The following is a 14,577-nucleotide window of genomic DNA, read 5'->3' as shown; positions in this document are numbered from 1 at the left end:
ACCTAGTGCTGAAACACGATGTTTCCTCTTGTCAGCATAGCAGTCCTGACACGTAGGAAAGCTTTGTACGTAACAGAGGTTTCTTTCTTTGAGGGCTTTTAAAGGCCAGATGGCCAATGGAAAATGCTTAGGCCATTTCATTTTAAAAAAGCAATGTGAAGAGCAGAGGAGATGCAGTGTGCTCATGGATTCTCTAGCTTTGAAACAATTTTTACTGCAAGTAATGGAAGAAATCCTGCAGTGCCTGGCTGCATGCCTGCTCCATGCCAGGACAAGAGGTGTGCTTGCAGGGTCATAGGGGAGAGGGAAGGAGCTGCCGCACAGCACAGACCTGAGAGCCGCTTGGGTGGCTTGAGGGCCAGGATGGAGGTGGTGGAGGGACTGCTGTCTCGAGTTGCCTTGGGGTTACGTTGCAGCCGGGATTGACAGCTGTGAAACAAGTCAGCAGGGTGCATTGCCCTGTGCACTGATTTCCTGTGTGCATAGCCAGTAATGCCCTGCTTGACTTGGAAAAATCCCTCACCTACAAGTTCATGGAGACTGTAAGAGAGTATGCTGAGGCAGGATTGCTAAGCGTTTGCACTGTTTTTCTGTTCTCCCTCTTGTTTGATGCTGACCACTGAAGGAAGCAGGGTATGATGCCATGTCCTGTGGTGTGATTTAGGGTGCTGCTCGTACGTGAGGTTGTTCCTCTAAAACAGAAGCAAGTTCAAGCCCCAGCCTGCTGTCGGCAATGCCGCCTGACAGCCACTAACTAGGTAACAGGGCAGTGGCAAAGTAGCTTCCCCTGTGTTTTGCTCGGGAAACTGAAAGCAAAGCATACTGCCATTGTATCCTACCTGCTCTCTTAGCCAAAAAAAAAGAAGCAGAGGGGCTGCAAAGATTAAGATGCTTTTCAGTGTGGTGTGAGATCAGGCCATTGACATGCTTAGAGAGCCAGTGGAAATGAGGAATAGGAAAGAGGGGAAGCAAAGAGGATAGGAAGGAGGGAAAGGACGGACATCATGCAAAGGTCTTGTCCTTTCAGTCTAAGAAGACTAAAGGTCTAAGGAGATGACCAAATCCCTAACTTCCCTAATGTGAAGGTTTTCAAAGGCAATGCTAGTTGTGTGGGATGGAGTCACTACCTGGATATAACACTCTGAAATATATATATATATATGTGTGTGTGTGTGTATATATATATATAAAATATATATAAAAAATATATATATATATTTCTCCACATGCAACAAAATGGAACAATTCTTCTCACCCAGGCTGCTCTTTCTCTACTATATCTCCCTCATAGCAATGCCGTAGCACTCATTTGTTAGGTGTAGGTATCGCTGCAAGACTTTCTGCTTGCAGCTTGTTTACACAGCCACGTATACTAGGTTTTCACGTGTATGTAGACATGGCAGATAACAGAGGTGGGGAACTTTTTAAAATAAAACCAAAACATTTATAACTAGAGTAAGGAGCAGTCCGCAGACAGGCTTTCATGTGTCATGTGCTGCTTCGTGACTCAGCGAAGGTGAATAACTTGCCTCACATGACACAAGTGCTTGGCACAGAAGGGACTGGAACCTGCATGTCCGAGAGTGAGACTGGAGCCCTGTAATGCCAGGCAGATCAGCAGGAGGCTCACTGGGAATGGCAAAGAGCTGAGACCTTAGGGTTTTTGATCCAGTTGAAATGGGTCTTGTTGTGTTCGTCCTGTGGTTTTAACACTGCATCCTCAGTTAGCAAGATTTTGGATAATTTCCAACGCATTAGCTGTCCTATTTACAATACAAGACCAATGTATTTGAAATGAGGGAAATGTTTCATTATCTCCCTGAATCTGGACCTGAGTCTCACCTGCAATGTTAATTCCGGTGCTCATCACCCAGGTCTGAGCTCTCTCGTTAAGTAACCTAGCCCTGGCAGTGCCCCTAGTAACTTAGCAGTGATTAAAATGCTGTCCAGGTTACTGCATCCGCCTTCACTGTTGGTTTTGCTAGACTCTGGTGGGCATATTAGATGTTTTTTTGGGGGAGTGCAATAAGCTGGTGTGCTTTCTGGTTCTGTCATGGAGAATTGCACAGGAACTTCTCTGCCTGGAGTGGAGCAGAGGGAGTCTGTGGGAGGCTGCTAGAGAATTAAGAGTGTTTGAGTTGTTTTGTATGAGCCTCACATGTGGATTGAGCACATACTAAACTCAAGTGAAAGTACACTATGAACTGCCCCACATCTCAGCTCTGTCAGCTGGTATGGGCTTAACAGATTAGTGAATCAGTAATGCATGGAGCCAGATGAGGGTTTTGAGGCATTGAAAAAGAGCCTGGGATGACTCTCAGATGAAAAATATGAGCCACAATGTAGTAGTCTCAAAGCTTATGCTCATTCATTTTCTTGTAATTCCTGAGCAGCTGCGTCTTGAAAATGAATGGCACAAACACCACTGGATGAACCTCTTTTATTTGGAGTTCAATTTAGAATGAAATTCAGTTGATAATATAGACGTTGATAACTTTCAGGTAGGCTTAAGACTGCCCTTCTGAGAATGATTTTTTTTCCCACCCCAAACTTTCTGTTAAATCTCTATTTTTTCCCCACCTGTATCACAAAAGCATCTGGAGGAGTAAACTTTAATGGAATAGAACAGCCCGTCTCAAATCTCTTTTTCCTGCAATGGGGAAAACCGTGTAAGACTGTGTGATCTGACAGCAGGTCCATGCTATGGCTGTCTGCGTTCCTCAGTTCAGCCATCCATTAAAAATCTTGTCTGGCCCCTCCTCTTGCTGTTCTCTCCTTTCCCTGGCTGGCCCTGAAAATAGACAAGTGTTTTTCACCTGCTGCCCTCATGCTTGGGTCTTCTGCACATCTGCATGAGCCTGGTTTTTGTTTTTGTGTTTTGTTTATTTATTTATTTATTTACTTATTTATTTATTTAGGTCCAGCTTGATAAAGGGCTCTTCCTTTTCACTCTGTCTAAATATCCATCGCTGGTTTTTTTGCAATGATGGGGACTAGGTATGTGACAAGCACTACTGCTCTGCCACAGCAGGGCATCTTGCTCTGAAGGATCTCCCAAAAGAGCTTCAAGGTGGGACTTGCTTATTTGGAGCTCAACACGTGGGAGGCATCACAAAAGTACCTGAAGTAAAAGGCAGAAGAACCAGGACACGCTGACACTTTTTTTTTTTTTTTTTCTCGCCATCCTGCACTCAGTTCTTTCCACTCCTTCCTACCCTCTGTTTTTCCCTGGGACAGGTGAGTCATGCTTTCCAGTCCTGTCTACGCTTTTTCTCTGCCTGAATCAGATTCTCTCAGGGAATTGTCACTTGCCACTGGTGAGGCAGGTATTTCTGTCTTAGCTGTTTCTTCCTTCTAATTTTTTATTCCCTTTCTGTTTCATCTTTATTGATAGTTTTTGCCCTCTGTGCTTGTATTATTATTTGTTTCTGCTCTCTTCTTTTTCCCTTTTCAGCAGAGTAAAGCTAGAAATAAAAGGTTATTTTTATAAGGAAAGAAGATACTGTCTTAAAAATCTAATAAACAAATCAAGAACTCCAATAACAAGCAAATATTACAATTATTTTCATTGTTGTAAAATATGTCCAATATATGTGTGTTTTCCAAAAATTTCATATCCACTCTTTGAAATGTACATTCTGTGTCAACAAATTTACTGCTAACATCCTGCTGTCCCGATTCTTCTGTCCAACAAGTACTGCTACAAGTAGATATTTTGATTTCTGAGTGAAATCATGACTCTTCCTGCTGTGGTACACATCAGCTGTTTGTCCATGGCTTTGTCACTCCGCCCTTCTGCACCTCAGTTTCTATTTCTTGTCCCATTTGGATTTTCCTTTTCTTTGCAGCAAGGACTGCCTGTTTGTCCAGGTGAAAGGCAATCCTCCTCGGGCTGACCTCTGTGTTTCCAGCTGATGATGAGTGTCTTCCATGGCTTTGGGAGACAGAGCTCCCGAGCTGCCCTGGTTCAGCAGGCTGCCACACCTGGGGAGAAAGGGTTGGAAAAGGTAGATGAGCAGAGCAATGCTCCATGTGCTGCTGCAATTGGTGATGTAGGTCCATCCATGCCCTCGCTTTGCAAAGAGGTGTCTTGGTACCTTGTGAATGCACTGCGAGGCCATTCGGGTCTCCAACTGCAGCATGCTTTGCTTCAGGAGAGAGCTGGGCGAGGGCTGGCCTGGGGCACTGCCCTACCATGCGTTATTCAAGACTGAGGGCACCATGGCCCTTCAGCTACCAGTCAATCAAATGCCGGCCCTGGCTGGAACAAAATAGCCTTATTTCGAAGAAAAGTATTCAGTTGAACATGTTCCAGTGATATAATGCATCTGAGAACAGGAAGGTGGAGCCCACACAGCATTTCCTGCCTGCAGGCGGAAGGTTTCAGAATGATCACCTTTGGGAAGGAGTTCTACGTCTTTCAGCTTGGTGAGGCAGGATGAAGGTGGGGGTAGTGTCTGATGGTGGGTTTTTTTTCTTCTTTTTTTGAACATTTACATTCCAGTGCGGGAGGCATTGGGGATGCACAGGGCAGAGGGATAAGTGGTTAAGTGTTTTTACCTTGTTGGTAACAGTATGTGCTAACTGCTTGGGAAAGGTTCATGAAAAGCATTGAAGCCAGGGAATGTTTGCCCTCAGATCTGGATGTCCTCCCCTTGCTTGCCACTTTAATAACCATGAGACATCCTGGCACGTGCCACTGGTGAAAGGAGTTGAAAGGCGAGGGTGATTCATGTGGAGCCCCCGTCCTTTTAGGAAAATCCTGGAACTTCTCCCATTCTGAAGGTTGGTGTATCTACTGAATCAAATGACTGTTTTACATCTGATGCATCTATGACTAAGAGAAATACTTTTTTGTTGTTGTTGTTTTTAATCAGGCTTCTGATTGTGTTGAGTTTGCACACTGTAAGTGATGCTAGCTTCTGTGAAACTCATCCCAGCTTTTCTGAAGGCAAAATCCCACTGAAATCCAGGCAGTCTCCAAAGCAAGGTGTTTTTCCGGGCTCTGACTCATGAAGGCTGAAGCTGTTTTTTGTTTGTTCTAAACCCACAGGACACTCTCTTGCTTTCTGTGTGACTGCTGCACAGGCGCTCCCTTGTCCAGATCACCCTGTAGTGCCGTGACAGGAAAGGGTTATAAAAACACTTCTTGCAGATGTACCCGCAGTACTGCAAACAGAAGGCGGTCAGGGAAGAGAACCCAACTATACCAGGAAAGAGATCCTGCAGAGTTGCACGCTGTGAATTTCTGTTCACCCCGTTGTTGTCAAGACCTCTTTCATTGCGCTTGCCGTAAAGCTCGCATCAGCGTTTTTCTAGCCCCTATTTGGCAGCGTTACGCCAGCCTGGGGTTTCCTGCCAGCCTCTTTGGCAGGGGAATGTCCCTGACAGGGCTCACCCTGCCTGGGAAATTCCACCGTGCACAAAAAGTCCAGGGAGCCACTCTCACACCGCCCTCCTCCACCCTCCCGCTTCCTCTCACATGTCATAACATTCCCCCCGGCCCTCCCCAGTCAGCCAGGGCCAAAAGATAAATGGTGCCTGAGCCGCTGCAATAAAAACCAGCCCCGTGGGCACCCAGCCTGGAGGTGCAATAAACTTGGGGGAGGGGGGGACTTAGGGTGTCTTTTTTTTTTTTTTCTTTTCTGTGACCAGAAAGCCAGAGTAAGCAGGACATTTGTGAAGGGGGAGGAAAAAAAAAGTTTCCCTGCTGCTGCTTCTCTGTTTCATACCGTTAAACCTCAGAGGAACTTTTCAGTCATTCACACAGATGGGGCCATAAGGGACGATCAGTTGCCAGTGGGGTGTAAGGAGCTGCCTTGTTTTCCATAGAGCTAATTCTAACTTCGCTCGTCAGACATGAAGGTACACTATTACTCTATTTGCCTTGTTCTTTAAGAAATGTAATTATTGGAACGATATGGGTTTATTTTTATTTTTATTTTTTCACTGATAATAGCCTTGCAAGTGGCTTGTACTCTGTCTGCTGATGCGTGCTTTGGGGCTGGGTGCGGAAGAATGGCTGGTTTTTGGGAAGGTAATGGGTGATAAACATGAGGAAAGAAACCACAAGGAATGGTGAGATTGCTGAAAGCCCACAGTGGAGCTGGGGACAAAATGCAAGTGGGACTAACTGCAGGTTTTATCTCTAACCAACTTGGATGTTTTGGGCAATTCTCTCTGAAATAATCTCTTTTTCATGGGAGGGTTTAAAGCTCTGAAGAGTTAGGCTGGATGGTAAGCTAAGCTCTGAGGGCATTAAATGGAAGAAACATTTAGTGGAAGCAGGTGTTTTGTGTATCTGGATTACAGTTTCTTTTCTGGCTGCTAATTGGTAATTTGGAGATAGCAGAGCATCACCAGCATACAACCCTGCCCAGACTCAAAGGGACAGGAGTAAAATTGTTGTGGTGCATTCAGAGTGTGACAGCACAGCAAAACATATATTAAAAATAGGGACCTATGCCTGCTTTCTTGTAATTTAGTCAAACTCTGTGGGAATGAAAAGAAGTTTAATGAACCCAAACTTCACTTCAAAATTTGTTACACTAAGCAGTTCAATAAACCAAACCGTGAACTCCTTTTCACCATCCGGTGAGCGTTTCTCTGGCTTACCACGTGAGGCCGATTATTGCAGCGTCCCTGTCCATTACCTGGGCCTGCACCTGCCGGGACGGGAGGCAGCGCGGCACTACGCTTCTCGCAGAGAACAGGACGTGGTCTGGATTTCAGACTACCGTAATTTGGGGTATGGTTGTACCACAGCATCACATGAGGCTGGCATATGGCATGCGGGTATTTTCAGCTGGGACATTGTGGCTTGTCTGGAGGCACACGGGGAGCAGGGAAAGGGCCATACCCTGGACACTCTCAGCCAGTCTGGGGGCAAACATCACCTAGGGACGTTGGGAAGAAGGCCGTGTTTCTGCTCCAAGTTACACTCTGGTATCAGCTTTGATCCTGAGGCAATCGATTTCTTTTTGGCTGCCTTTTATTGACTTTCTTTACTGAAAGCCATGTGTTTCGCTCTGCGTTTAATGGAAGTCGAAAGGAGCAGGGTGTGTGTGTGTGTGTGTGTGTGTGTGTGGGAAATGCCCTCAGGTGCCTGGGGCTGGCCACTGGCGAAGCTCTGGGCTGCCATGGGCCCCAAGCAGCCTGATCCTGCACGCTGCTCTCCTGGCGCGTCCTTCCCATCCCTGGCCTCCCGGAGCAGCAGGGTGGCACAGGTGGCCCAAGCCCTCCCGTCTGCTCTGCCTCCTGCTGCAGCATGGGACTGTGCCATGCTGCTAGCCCGGGATATTGGGGGCAGCAAAACTCAGGTCTGACGATGCTGCCGAGAAACCTGGGTCTGATTTTTGCCTTCCTAGTCACATGCTCCTGAGACAAAATGTGTAAGGCAGAAACTAGAGTTGCCTTTAGTTCTGCTTTCTTTGTGAGAAATTGGCAGGAAGTTAAAAGGAAATTAAAAAATCCATGGCTTAGCTTCTGTGAAAAGTAGTGTCCTGTAGGACAGGATGTGTCTGGCTTCAGTCGGTGCGTCTTCCCAGCTGAGAACTGAAGGAGAGAGCCAAGGTGTGGGAACACAATTTTGCATGACGCCCCACTGAATCAAAGGGTTCATTTTCAAATTTCTTGATATTTTATGCTAAGTGCTGCACCATTTAAATATTACTGTTTTTTGTCTTTACTATCCATTGACATGGATTTCTTTCTAAATGTGTAGCAACTGTCTGTCAAGCTTGTAGCAGCAAGAAGGGCATGGCATTAGTATCCTTTTCATTATATTTATTTTTCATGATATTTATGTTGTTTATGCAAGTGTAGGAAATATGTTGCTGAGACATATGTGGCAGCAAATTCTGACCCATAGATAGTGGTGATGTCCTGGTTGAAGACGATTGCACACATGTATCTGAGGATAAAACCTGCCCTAGAATCTGCAATTCATCCCAAGCACCAGGAGTTTTTATACTGCTGCTTGGAATAAACCTAATATTTTCCTTACCATAGTCAAATTTTACTTATCTGCCTTGGTTTAGGTGCTTTCTAAAGTGAAAATATTTCCTGTTTATTGAATTTTTGTCTGACTAATGGAGGACAACTCCACAGCTGAGTTTCAGGACTTTCCTGAGGTCAGATAGCCATGTGATTTGAAAGCTGGGATTTCTCTAGTAACTGGAAGTCTGAACTAAAGGCATTTAAAATCTGTAGAATGAAAAACATAGTGAAACAAGGTCATGACACAAGACGTGAACAGCAAGGGCATGTGCTTCAATAAGCTTTGCATTGTTAACACTCGTCTTTCACTTAGTGTTGCCCTGTTTCTGCCTGGGATTTCCTGCACACCAGTATGTGCTCTGGGGCTGAGTAGATGCTCGTGTGTATAAGCTGTGTAGGGCTGTGCAAATCAACGCTGAGGCTCCCTGCAGGTGTTGACCTTGCAGCACAACTACAGCACAGCTGATCTGCACACATGCTGTCGGTATGCCTGGGATGTCTGGCCAGGTGTCAGCCCAGTTGGACCTACTGTGCCATAGGTGTGACTGGTTGCTGCATCCAAGAAGTGGACAAAGTTTCAAAATCTGCCTGGATGACATTTTTTGAGAAGAAAAACATGTTTGGGAAGCCTAGTTGTATGGTAACCTTAGCCTTAGATAGCTTACCCATTACTATCTAAAAACGGAGAGACTAGAAATGCAGGGTCCTGGGTAAACTGCGGTTTGAAAAATGTTATTTTTCTGGGTTCAGGTCTCACTGAGATAAAGCAGTTTTTCCTCCTGTTCCTGTACTAAAGAGTTGAATGGCGATGCTGCATTCTGGGAGACAACTCTGCATTCCCTGTGAGAACGTGATTTTGTTTTACTGGGGATTGAAGTGGTCCTTGTTTGTGGAAGGTACAAAGACTGAAACTGAAGTCTGCTGGAGACAAACCCACTGTCGTGGTTGTAGCACAGGCTCCTGTCTCTGAGAGCAGACAATAAAAATTACTGTGGGGTTATAATGACAGATTTTGGCCCAGGTTGGTCACCTGAGTTAGAAGGAAAAAGACCTTCAGTGTGAGACATAAGGGAAGCTCATGCTTGCATCTTTAGACCTGTGATGAGGCTCCTCAACAGCACTGAGGAACAGCACTAACTCCCTTTCTAACTGGAATACTGTAAGAAGCAAAATATTTTGAGGCAAGAACATGCACTTACTTACCTCATCTATGTACACACCAGTATCCTTCCCAGCTGACATGTGATGTTGTCCTTTGCTATGGGGAAAAAGCATCCTGCTCCATATTTATATGCTGTGACATCAGCAGTGCATGTATTTCTTAGCAATGAGTTCCTACTGCAAGGTGGTAATGAGCTAATGAGATAGAGCAGCTTATGAGAAAACATGACTAACCAGGGCAGTGAGTATGTTGAGAGGAATGTCCACGAATATAAGGTGTAAAGGGAGACTGTTTACTGGTAGAGAAATCAGATCAACTTGTGCTGCTTTGTAATACTCGCTGTGTTTGGTGTTTCTTTTCCTCCATGCTGATTTCAGCTGCTTTATATACACAGTGTGGAAGAATGTATTTAAGAACAACCAACTTTTTTTTTTTTTAATATCAAACAACCTGGGAGAAAAAAACTGAACTGAGGGCATTCTTTGGATCAAAGCAGCAAGCCCCAAAAGATACATGATAAATAAATAGTCTGAATTTTCCTTTAATATGAAGAATTATACATGCTCCTTTTTGAAGTTCAGGCTAATCCTAGAACAGCAGTCTTCGAGACCAACATTGAGGAAAAATGTAGCAATACAAGTATAGCGAACAGGTTAGAAACAGACTCCTCTGTACTAGCTTTTAGAGCAAAAATGTGTCATGGACCACTTCCAATTTGCTGACATGTGGTCTCTTAAGTTGTTAAAGCAAACACACTTATTGATCCTACAGAACAGTCTCTAGGATTGAAATAGTTACTGTGCTTTTATCTCCAGTTTTCTTGATGCTGTTCTAAAAGCAAGTTCGATGTTATGTTGGACTGGAATTTGTGTGCTGCATGGAAATGCTTCTAGCACACAGAGGTGTGGCGGCTGTACTCACACACCTTGACTCAAAGTCTGTAGCACGAGGCTAATTATACCAATTTGAGAATAAGCAACATTTGACATCCATACAGTAAATATTCACTTGCATTAAGCAACTGGACTGTAAACTACCATTTTTATTCTCAGTTTAAGAAATACCACAAAGGTCATACCATTCCAAAAGTGTGTTGCAAAACTAAATTCTTGTTACTAGTAGTTTGTGCTCTGCCACTTTACCTAAAGGCTCACCCTTGTTCTGTGCTGCCACTTATGACAGACTGAAGAGAGTTTAGCCCACTCCCATACCCACCAAACTGGGGTCTGCTCTGAGAGCCATCACGCTCCTTGTGCTCCTTGCTCTGTTGGGAGTCACAGAGGCAACTTACACACAGTAAAGACAAAGTTCTGCTTTTGGGGCTTGATTTATTTACTTATGGGTTTAGTTATTTGAAGACTACATCGCTTGCTGCAGTCACCCCAGTACGTGCCCCAGGACCAAGCAGTGCAGGCATACCAATGCTATACAGGCTAGCCCTTTCCCTACAGCAGACTGGCCAAGTACATAAAGCATAACCCTTTGCTGTGGTCTCTTTTAGAGTCCTCCTCAGGACATGTTTTCCTTTTTTTTTTTCCCTTTTCAACTCTGACTGCCTGAAATAATGTGTCATGGCCAACACCGTGCTGCTTTTAAAACAAGATGTCGTTGCATGTGTGACCTGGAGCTACAGCTCTGAGGGGATTTTTCTGAGGGGGAAGATGAGGAAGGATACCTTTTTGGAAAGTAATATAAAATAGAAGAAGGCAACCGGCACAGCCTTTCCCACACTAACTCTAGGGAGCAGTCCCAGAGCAAACCGTGCCCAGGTTTCATCCACAGAAGTTGGTGTCTTTGCTTTGTAAGAGATCCCAGAACTGAGCTCATATAAGTGCACTGTTACCAATCCTGGGACCGGGATATGAGAGTAAACTGTGGGGCCGCATCGTTTGACCATACAGAAGTAGGGGCTAGTTTCATTAGATCGGCCATCACTTACATATGAAGCTATAGGGGATGAGGCAGGGTGTTGTGAGGAAGTATTTGCAAGCATGCTCAAACCTCTGTCTAAGTTTTGCAGCCTAGATTTTTCAGAGCAGAGAGTGCTCAGTCCATCTGTCTAGTACCCCCTCTGTTACCTGTGCCACGGGGCTTTGCAGGGCTCATCATGCCTGTTGTCTCTATCTGATGTTAAGGCAGTTCTGTGGGAGTTTTCTTTCCACCTTTTTTACTGCCACTTCGCAACATGGCCTGGAAGTCCCCTTCCCCTTCTGGCGCAGGCGGTAAAGCTTGTGTCTGAAAGCATAAACCAGAGATGGTTGAAAGCTGGACAGAAAAATTTCTCCCTCAGTCTGAGTTTATGTTATTGTTATTAAAATGCTGTTCTCAGCATGAGGACCCAGAAATGAGAGAATACCTCATGGTTATAATTAAGAAGGGTGTTGAAAATAATGAAAGTGTGTTTTAACAGAAAATCCCCAAAGCACTGAAGAGGCTTTTTGATTTTACTTCAACTTAAGGCATCAGCTCAGCTGTTTTCTTGTACCAAGAATACAGTTATTTCAGGCCTTAATGGATGGAAAAGCCCAGTACAGCATCTCTGTTGTGTATTTGCTCAGTGCTGGCTCTCAACAGGATAGCAAAGAGGAGACCTAACTGATTAGTCATTAGTCTAGATGTTTAGTTGGTAGCAAAACTCAAAGGTGTCTTTCAACCATTATGACTTTGGCAATGAAGGGGGAGGCCCCTGACAAATGACTGCAAATTTTGAGACAGTAGGTTTGTTTTTTTGTTGTTGTTGTTGTTTTAATCTGAATTTTCAGATCCTTCCAAAGTAGCTTCTGGGTGTGCACAAGTCATACACCCAAAAGCAGTGATAAAAGTTGTTGCAGTTATCAAGTGTACTGGTATAACCTAACCAAGACTGATTAGATTTAATTCCACAATACTTGTTCAGGCTTTATTCTACAGTGAGCGAAGAAACTGAGGTTTTGGTCTGAAAACAAGTACATTTTGTGTCTCATTTTTGCAGTGGTCTGAGATATAAACATATGTCACTATTTGCAGGTGTACTTAAGACAGGTTTCAGGATAAATGTTGCTCATATTGGCCACTAGTTGGCATTATTGATACATTGCAGTATATGCAATGGCGCAATAAAAACCTGTGAGGCCAGTGCTTGGCAAGCTGAGGCATCCTCCTCTGTGCAGGCCTCTCAGACATCAGCTCTGGAGCTTGCTGGGTTATGCTGCATTACACTCAGCCAAAAGAGGATGAAACTGTCTGCTTCACTGCGCCCTTGCAGCTCCTTCCCAGCCGACGTCCCTCCTCCCTGGCTTGTGGCTGTCTGTACAGGCTCTGCCAGCTCTCCCGGCAGGAGAAGAGGTGACGAGCACTTCTGGTTGCTACCCTGCCCGGGAGGAATTTTCTTAGGCTGAAGATGTCTGCCGGGGTTTTGGTCACTGTGGATGTTACGTGGTGTTTGGGCCAAAAGAAACGTTCAAGGTCTGCAGCATTAATAATTACAATTTGTAAATGTAGCAATAATTTGCCAGTAACTTGCACGGAATACTTTGAGAGTTAGGAGGCTGCTGGGAGCCAGCTCATCTTGTGCAACATGGGCGTGTGTATTTTTGAAAGAGCCTTTTGTTACAGAGTTTGGTGGAATTAGACTTGTCTTAATCTGCTTTGACTGGGAGTAGATTTATGTCAAAAGACCTGATAAATAAGATTTTGCTGATGAAACAACCATGAGTTAAGGTATCAGAGTGTTGTCTGAAGTGGATTTTGCTTAGTAAAATGAAAGCAAGTCAACAATTCAGCATTCAATAGAGTTGAAACTTTGGAACAGAAAAAGAAATTTCACACCCCCTTTGCATTAAGGTAAAAACCTCATTAAATTGTTTTATAGAATATTTTCCATTGATATGTAGAGGCTAATCTTCAATTAATCAGTTCCAAAATGATTACGGAATAGGAACGATAAAGATGTTGCTCGTATGTGTCGCCTGTGTGTGTTCTGAGGGCCCTCCATGACCTAGTAGAATTAAAATGTGTGGAATACACTTTTGGTTTGACATTCATTTTTACCCTTGGCATTTTTAAGGGAATTACAGACAACTACAGCACTAAATCTAATTCTTTCAGTTACATACTTCTCAGATTTGTGTTGTTTGGTTGTAAGAAGACAAGATCCAGTCAGATCTGTTTTCAGAAAGCTGTTACAGATCCTCCTATCAGTCACCAAGTGCACAAAGAGCATTCGAGAGTTAAAGGATCTCTGATCAGCAAGTGCTTTTTAACAAGGAAATGCTTAAAGTATCTACCTAAGGCTAAGGTATCGTAATTGAGATCTAAGGTTTGGAGAACAACGGAGAACAATCTTCTTGCATGTTTAAAACATACTGCCTGATTTCAGAGATCCTTGCTTGCATAAAGAGGTTCCCTGAAATCAGTGAGAACGCTCAGTTAGGAGATAGCTGCTGATTAGGTAACAAAGGAATTTTTACCTTTATTAGACTATGCTATTTCTGGCACAATGTAGTGTTTGACTTGACTTCATACGTCACATTTGCAAGTTTTACTGTGACTGCATAAATTTGATCTATGGCTTAAAAGCACACACAGTTTTTTGGAGTAGGAACCTGTAGATAACTCCAAGTGAAACCCTGTCTTCACCTGACAAGGGAAGAAATGTTTGAATAATATAAAATAATTCCCTCTTGCCTCCTCATGGCTGATTAATATAATTTCACGTTGCACCTGTCCCATGTTTTTTAGCACAATTAAAACATGTATAATAATCTAAATTATAGACCTCCAATCTACATAATATGCTTTAGAAATACAGTGTTGTTTTACTGCATATTTTTGGGGGCAGCCACTGTTCTAACAACATCCTAATCACACTGTCGTGCGGACAAACACACACACTTGTTTTTTAGAAGGTGATGACCTTGGTGGTAGATGAGAAAGGAGAAATTTATTTTTTTGAAAAATGGGGAGAAGTCTCCCCAGCGACTGTGGGTCAGAAGTCACCGGTGCTGTTGACATTTGTCACAGGTGCACAGTTTCACCCGCCTTTAGTTTCGGCACCGTGCGACTTACCACTTCTCTCTGCTGGGCTCCGGCTGTATCACGGCAGCGTGCTGCAACCTGAAAAACAAACATCTTTCGGGCCTGCCCGATGCCTGCTCCACGCTCGACGGCGGCCCAGGGCTGAATCCCCCGAGCTGTGCTGGAGGATGAGGATGGGGTTGGGGTTGGGGTCGGGGTCGGGGTCGTGGGGGAGGCCTCGTCTACCCGCTGCCTGCCCCCTCGGGGCCGCGGGGGAGGCCTCGTCTACCCGCTGCCTGCCCCCTCGGGGCCGCGGGGCCCACCTCGTCTACCCGCTGCCCGCCCCCTTAGGGCCGCGGGGGCCGCCTCGTCTACCCGCTGCCTGCCCCTCTCGGGGCCGCGACCGTCTCCATGCCACCGCG

At 44.7% G+C, this 14,577-nt stretch overlaps 1 long non-coding RNA gene across 1 annotated transcript; it reads right to left on the bottom strand.

Moving 5' to 3' along the window:
• Nucleotides 1-4,378: 4,378 nt before the first annotated feature.
• On the bottom strand, nt 4,379-14,256 carry LOC126913315 (uncharacterized). Its single transcript, XR_007708321.1, has 3 exons — nt 14,207-14,256; nt 11,239-11,395; nt 4,379-5,110 (listed from the first exon to the last, which is right to left on the bottom strand). It is a non-coding gene; the product is annotated as an uncharacterized LOC126913315 (long non-coding RNA).
• Between the last annotated feature and the right edge of the window lie 321 nt (nt 14,257-14,577).

This window comes from Cygnus atratus, chromosome 1, assembly GCF_013377495.2.
Source record: "Cygnus atratus isolate AKBS03 ecotype Queensland, Australia chromosome 1, CAtr_DNAZoo_HiC_assembly, whole genome shotgun sequence".
Classification (NCBI taxonomy): domain Eukaryota; kingdom Metazoa; phylum Chordata; class Aves; order Anseriformes; family Anatidae; genus Cygnus; species Cygnus atratus.
The sequence above is the reverse complement of the archived record's forward strand: the minus strand, read 5'-3'. Positions and strand labels throughout refer to the sequence as shown.